This window comes from Capricornis sumatraensis, chromosome 18 (assembly GCF_032405125.1).
Source record: "Capricornis sumatraensis isolate serow.1 chromosome 18, serow.2, whole genome shotgun sequence".
Classification (NCBI taxonomy): domain Eukaryota; kingdom Metazoa; phylum Chordata; class Mammalia; order Artiodactyla; family Bovidae; genus Capricornis; species Capricornis sumatraensis.
The window spans coordinates 49,864,615-49,872,678 of record NC_091086.1 but is presented as its reverse complement, the minus strand read 5'-3'; positions in this window follow the sequence as shown (position 1 = coordinate 49,872,678).

The following is an 8,064-nucleotide window of genomic DNA, read 5'->3' as shown; positions in this document are numbered from 1 at the left end:
ATGGACAGGGAGGCCTGGTGTGCTGTGATTCATGGGGTTGCAAAGAGTCAGACACGACTGAGCGACTGAACTGAACTGAACTGATGCATAAAATGGAGATATCATGCAGCCTTTAAAAAATATGGGAATCCTGCCACTTATGACAACATAGGTGAACTTGGAGGGTAAGTGAAATGTCAGTTGCAGAAGGGCAAATATTGCATGATTCCACTTTCTTAAGTTATATAAAATAGATAAACTCATAGAAGCAGATAATACAACAATGACTGTTGGAGGCTGGGGGCTAGGGGAAGTGTAGAGTTATTATTGAGTCTACTAGACAGATATTTACTGTTTCTTAGCTTCGAGAATATCTATAATATTTTACAGATACTACTTATTCAATTTAAACTGCATTTATAGTTTAGAGTTGTTACTAGGTACATCATACCAAAAATTCCAGTTATCCTTGTGAAGATTTATAAATTAATTCTACATAACTTTTTGGAATCCCGATAAATTTGGTTGAAGATAAATTAATTTTCTTTACATATATATTAGGGAAGGACAGTAGTAAAAATGTTGATCAGATTAAAACAAGGAATCGGGAATTGACAAGTGATATCCAGATACTGGAACTGGTGAGAAGAGTCTTCTTGTTCTTTTTTTTCTGAGGAAAATCTTCTACTCAGTCTACTGATTCAAATGCTAATCTCTTCTCAGAATCATCTTTATAGATCCAGGCATAATGTTTATTAGCTACCTCTGGGCATCCTTTAACCTAGTCAAGTTAACATATGAAACTATTTCAACTTCCATGTGAGTCACAGGAGTACCTAGCTTTAAAGGGAGGGAATTTAAGGAGAAGCCTGGCATGCCAGAGTCCATGGGGTTGAAAAGAGTTGGACACGACAGGGCAACTGAACAACAACAACAATTAGGATCCCTACCTCTTGATAAGTGAGTTTGTATATATCATGAATCCATGTGGGATCGTGTAGTATAGTAGTCAGAACAATTATCCCTTAATAAAGGGTCCTCATCCAACTCCCTGAAATTTGTGTATATGCGACCTTACATAGCAAAAAGATTTTGTAGATGTGACTAAGATTAAGAACCTTGAGATGGAAGAACATCTTGGATTATAAAAATGAGCTCAAACCTATGAGTCATTCAAAGTGGAGAGCCTTTCCTGACAATGGTCAGAGACAAAAATGAGTATAAAATCAAGATCAGAAAGATGCATAGTAATAACTTTATAGATTAAGGAAGGGAACCAGAGGTGAAAGAATGTGAGCTGCCTATAAAAATTGGAAAAATCAAGAAACTGGATGTTTCCTCTAGAGATTCTGGAAAGGAACTCAGCCCTGCAAACATCTTGATTTTACCCAATGGTAGGTTACCCTATTTGCTTCTGACCTACAGAATTGTAAGATAATAAATTTGTATTGTTTTAAGCCAAAAATTTGTGGTAATTTTTATAGCAGTAGCATACAAATAGAACAGAATATTTCATAAAGATCATTTTGTTACAGAGGACACTCTGCATATAAATCCTTTCTAAATTCCAGCTGACCCCTAAACTAGGCATGCACTGAGCATGCAATAAGCACAGTAGCTAAAATAACTGAATGCTTCTACCCTTCTGCAAGAAGATCCAGCCAATCCATCCTAAAGGAAATCAGTCCTGAGTGTTCATTGGAAGGACTGATATTGAAGCTGAAACTCCAGTACTTTGCCCACCTGATCCAAAGAGCTGACTCATTTGAAAAGACCCTGAGGCTGGGAAAGGTTGAAGGCAGAAGGAAACGACAGACGATGAGATGATTGGATGATATCACCAACTCAATGGACATGAGTTTGAGTAAACTCCAGGAGCTGATGATGGACAGGGAGGCCTGGCATGCTGCAGTCCATGGGGTTACCAAGATTGGGACATGACTGAGTGACTGAACTGAACTTAATGCATCTGAAGGGCACAGATTTGTAGTTTGAGTCCAGACAAGGTAAATTTATACAAAAGAAAATACTGATTTTTAAGAGAAACCAAAGAAAATCTATAATATGTTTACAAATTCAAAATGCAGTTTACATTTCATCAGTTCAGTTCAGTTCAGTCACTCAGCTGTGTCTGACTCTTTGCAACCCCATGAATCGCAGTACACCAGGCCTCCCTGTCCATCACCAACTCCTGGAGTTCATCCAAACTCATGTCCATCGAGTCCGTGATACCATCCAGCCATCTCATCCTCTGTCGTCCCCTTCTCCTCCTGCCCCCAATCCCTCTCAGCATCAGGGTCTTTTCCAATGAGTCAACTCTTCGCATGAGGTGGCCAAGTATTGGAGTTTCAGCCTCAGCATCAGTCCTTCCAATGAACACCCATGACTGATCTCCTTTACGATGGACTAGTTGGATCTTCTTGCAGTCCAAGGGACTCTCAAGAATCTTCTCTAACACCACAGTTCAAAAGCATCAATTCTTCAGTGCTCAGCTTTCTTCACAGTCTAACTCTCACACCCATACATGACCACTGGAAAAACCATTGTCTTGACTAGATGGACCTTTGTTAACAAAGTAATGTCTCTGCTTTTGAATATGCTATCTAGGTTAGTCATAACTTTCCTTCCAAGGAGTAAGTGTCTTTTAATTTCATGACTGCAATCACCATCTGCAGTGATTTTGGAGCCCCCCAAAATAAACTCTGACTCTGTTTCAACTGTTTCCCCATCTATTTCCCATGAAGTAATGGGACCAGATGCCATGATCTTACATTTCATACCTGTGAATAAAAACATGGCCCATATTCAGGGAGAACATCATAAATGAAGACTGACCAGGAGCCAGTCCATATGTGGAACTAGCAAGTATTTTAAAGTGTCTACTATATAAAAGCTGAAAAAAAAATGTTAAATCTTGTCATAATTAATGACTACAAAGGGAATCACAGTAGAGAAGTATTAATAAAAACCATAAAAATAATTAATTGGAATTTACAGAACACAATATTTTGTGTGAAAAAGTAAATATATGGACTTAAGTAGAGATTGTGCCTAACATAATAGAGAGTTATTAAATTTGATCAATAAAAATAGTCAGGTAGGTGGAATAGAAGAAAGGTTCTTAAAACTGAAAAAAATTGAAGGTCAATTACTTTGAGACAATGAATACCAAAGGCTTAACAATAGTGTGATAGGAATAAATGACCAGAAGAAAAGAAAAAAATGGACCTGGAAAAGTATTTAAAGACATATGGCCAAAATCTCCTACACTTGGGGAAATATTTCAAGTAAAAGATTCAAGAAAACCAGCAAACTCTAAGTAGATAAATAAAGAGAAAATGACAAATAGGCAAATCACAGCCAAACTGACCAAAAATTAAAATGAGAGAAAATCTTGAAAGTAGGCAATGAAAAGCAACACATTAAATTTAGTGGACCTAAAATACAAATAACCTTTGTCCTATCCACAGAATCAATGAAAAAGGATACTATTAAGAATTGTATGTCCATTAATCATACCAATGTTTTCTTAGGTCAGTCTACTAAGGCAATACAAATAAGAGCAAAAATAAACACATGAAACTTAAACAAACTTATAAGCTTTTTTACAGCAAAGGAAATCATACACAAAACGAAAACACATACTACAAAATGGAAGAAAACATTTGCAAACAATGCAACCAACAAGGGATTAACCTTCAGAATATACAAACAGCTCATGAAGCTCAACATCAAAAGCAATCCAAAGAAAAAATGGGAAGAATATCTATATAGACATTTCTACAAAGATGTACATATGGCCAAAAAGTACATGAAAGGATGCTCAAAACCACTGCATATACAGTTCAGTTGCTCATTCATATCTGACTCTGAGACGCCATGGCCTGCAGCACACTAGGCTTCCCTGTCCATCACCAACTCCCAGAGCTTACTCAAACTCATGTCCATTTAGCCAGTTATGCCATCCAACCATCTCATCTTTTGTCATTCTCTTCTCCTCCCACCTTCAATCTTTCCCAGCATCACGGACTTTTCCAATGAGTCAGTTCTTCCTATCAGATGGCCAAAGTACTGAAATGTCAGCTTAAACATCAGTCCTTCCAGTGAATATTCAGGACTGATTTCTTACAGAATTGACTGGTTGGATCTCCAAGCAGTCTAAGAGACTCTTAAGAGTGTTCTCCAACACTACAGTTCAAAAGCATCAATTGTTCAGCACTCGGCTTTCTTTATAGTCCAACTCTCACATCCATATATTACTACTAGAAAAACCATAACTTTGACTAGATGGACCATTGTTGGCAAAATAATGTCTCTGCTTTTTAATATGCTGTCTGGTTGGTCATAACGTTTCTTGCAAGGAGCATCTTTTAATTTCATGGCTGCAGTCATAATGGGCAGTGATTTTACAGTCCCCCCCAAATAAAGTCTGTTACTGCTTCCATTGTTTACCCATCTATTTGCCATGAAGTGATGGGACCAGAGGCCATGATCTTAGTTTTCTGAATGTTGAGCTTTAAGCCAACTTTTTCACTCTGCTCTTTCACTTTCATCAAGAGGCTTTTTAGTTCTTTTTCACTTTCTGCCATAGGGGGGGTGTCATCTGCATATCTGAGTTTATTGATATTTCTCCAGGCAATCTTGATTCCAGCTTGTGCTTCATCCAGTTCAGCATTTAACAAGAAGTACTCAGCCTATAACATAAATAAGCAAGGTGGGGAAAAAAAGAGAAACAGCTTTGATACACTCCTTTCCTGATTTGGAACCAGTTTGTTTTTCCATGTCCAGTTCTAGCTGTTGCTTCTTGACTTGCATACAGATTTCTCAGGAGGCAGGTCAGGTGTTCTGGTATTCCCATCTCTTAAAGAATTTTCCAGAGTTTGTGGTGATCCACACAATCAAAGGCTTTGGTGTGATCATAAAGCAAAAGTAGATGTTTGTCTGGAACTCTCTTGAAAGTGAAAGAGAAGAGTGAAAGAGGAGAGTGAAAAAGTTGGCTTAAAGCTCAACATTCAGAAAACTAAGATTATGGCATCTGGTCCCATCACTTCATGGGAAATAGATGGGGAAACAGTGGAAACAATGGCTAACTTCATTTTTGGGGGCTCCAAAATCAGATGGTGATTGCAGCCATGAAATTAAAAGACACTTAGTTATTGGAAGGAAAGTTATGACAAACCTAGACAGCATATTAAACAGCAGAGACATTACTTTGCAAACAAAGGTCCGTCTAGTCAAGGCTATGGTTTTTCCAGTGGCCATGTATGGATGTGAGAGTTGGACTATAAAGAAAGCTGAGTGCCAAAGAATAAATGCTTTTGGACTGTGGTGTTGGAGAAGACTCTTGAGAGTCCCTTGGACTTCAAGGAGCTTCAGCCAGTCAATCCTAAAGGAAATCAGTCCTGGGTGTACATTGGAAGGACTGAAACTCCAATGCTTTGACCACCTGATGTGAAGATCTGACTCATTTGAAAAGACCCTGATGCTGGGAAAGATTGAGGGCAGGAGAAGAAGGGGATGACAGAGCATGAGATGGTTGTATGGCATTACCAACATGATGGGCATGGGTTTGGGTAGACTCTGGGAGATGGTGATGGACAGGGAGGCCTGGTGTGCTGCGATTCATGGGGTCGCAAAGAGTCGGACACAACTGAGCGATTGAACTGAACTTGTTTTTTTGATGATCCAATGGATGCTGGAAATTTGATCTCAGGTTCCTCTGCCTTTTCTAAATCCAGCTTGAACATGTGGAAGTTCATGTACTGTTGAAGCCTGGCTTGGAGATTTTGAGCATTACTTTCCTAGCGTGTGAGATGAGTGCATTGTGTGGTAGTTTTAGCATTCATTGGCATTGCCTTTCTTTGGGATTGGAATAAAAACTGACCTGTTCCAGTCTTTCTGAGTTTTACAAATTTACTGGTGCACTGAGTATAGCACTTTCATAGCATCATCTTTTAGGTTTTGAAATAACTCAACTGAAATTTCATTACCTCCACTAACTCTGTTCATAGTGATGCTTCCTAAGACACATTTGACTTCGTATTCCAGGATATCTGGCTCTAGGTGAGTGATCACACCATCGTGGTTACCTGGGTTATGAAGATCTGTGTTGTATAATTCTTCTGTGTATTCCTGACACCTTGTCTTAATATCTTCTGCTTCCTTTAGGTTCATACCATTCCTGTCCTTTATTTTGCCCATCTTTGCATGAAATGTTTGCTTGGTATCTCTAATTTTCTGAAGAGATCTCTAGTCTTTCACATTCTATTGTTTCCCTCTATTTCTTTGCATTGACCCCAAGGAAGGTTTTCTTATCTTTCCTTGCTATTCTTTGCAACTCTGCATTCAAATGGGTACATCTTTCCATTACTCCTTTGCCTTTTTTTTTTTTTAATTTTACTTTATTTTACTTTACAATACTATATTGGTTTTGCCATACATTGACATGTGTCTTTTCTTTTCACAGCTATTTGTAAGGCCTCCTCAGACAACCATTTTGCTCATTTGCATTTCTTTGGCATGCCTTCAGAACCCCCTGAACAGTATGAAAAGGCACTGAATATTAGAGAAATGCAAAGTAAAACTACAATGTTGTATCACCACACTCTAGTCAGAATGGCCATCATCAAAAATTCTAAAAACAATAAATGCTGGAAAGTGAAAGTCACTCAGTCATGTCTGACTCTTCGCAACCCCATGGACTATGCAGTCAATGGAATTTTCCAAGCCAGAATACTGGAGTGGATAGCCTTTCCCTTTTCCAGGGGATCTTCCCAACTCAGAGATCAAACCTTCTAGCATTGCAGGCTGATTCTTTACCAACTGAGCTACCATTCAGTTCAGCTCAGTTCAGGTGCTCAGTTGTGTCCAACTCTTTGTGAACCCATGTACTGCAGCATAATAGACTTCCCTATCCATCACCATTTCCTGTACCATGCTCAAACTCATGTCCATTGAGTCAATTAAGTCATCCAACCATCTCATCCTCTGTCATCCCCTTTTCCTCCTGCCTTCAATCTTTCCCAGCATCAGGGTCTTTCCAGTGAGTCAGTTCTTCACATTAGTTGGCCAAAGTAATGGAGCTTCAGCTTCACCATCAGTCCTTCTAATGACTCTTCAGGACTGATTTCCTTCACAATGGACTGGTTGGATCTCCTTCCAGTCCAAACGTCTCTCAACAGTCTTCTCCAACAAAACAGTTCAAAAGCATCAATTGATCAGTGCTCAACTTCCGTTATGGTCCAACTCTCACATCCATACATGACTACTGGAAAAACCATAGCTTTGACTGGATGGACCTTTGTCAGCAAAGTAATGTTTCTTCTTTTTAATATGCTGTCTAGGTTGATCATAGATTTTTTTTTTGAAGATGCAAGCATCTTTTAATTTCTTGGCTGCAGTCACCAACTTCATTGAGTTTGGAGCCCAAGAAAATAAAGTGTGGTGTCACTGTTTCCATTGTTTCCCCATCTATTTGCCATGAAGTGATGGGACTGGATACCATGATCTTTGTTTTTTGAACGCTGAGTTTTAAATCAACTTTTTCACTCTCCTCTTTCACTTTAATCAAAAGGCTCTTCAATTCTTCTTTGCCTTCTGCCATAAGGATGGTGACATCTGTGTATCTGAAGTTATTGACATTTTTCCTGGCAACCGTTTTCTTTTGTTGTTGTTATTTTTTATTTTACTTAACAATACTGTATTGGTTTTGACATACATTGACATGAATCCGCCATGGGTGTACATGAGTCCCCAATCATGAACCCCCCTCCCACCTCCCTCCCCATATCATCTCTCTGGGTCATCCCAGTGCACCAGCCCCAAGCATCCTGTATCCTGTATCAAACCTAGACTGGCGATTCATCCCTTACATGATAGTATACATGTTTCAATGCCATTCTCCCAAATCATCTCACCCTCTCCCTCTCCCACAGAGTCCAAAAGTCTGTTCTATACATCTGTGTCACTTTTGCTCTCTCACATACAGGATTCCAGCTTGTGCTTCTTCCAGCCCAGCATTTCACATGAAGTGCTCTGCATATAAGTTAAATAAATGGCGACGATATACAGCCTTGACAGATTCCT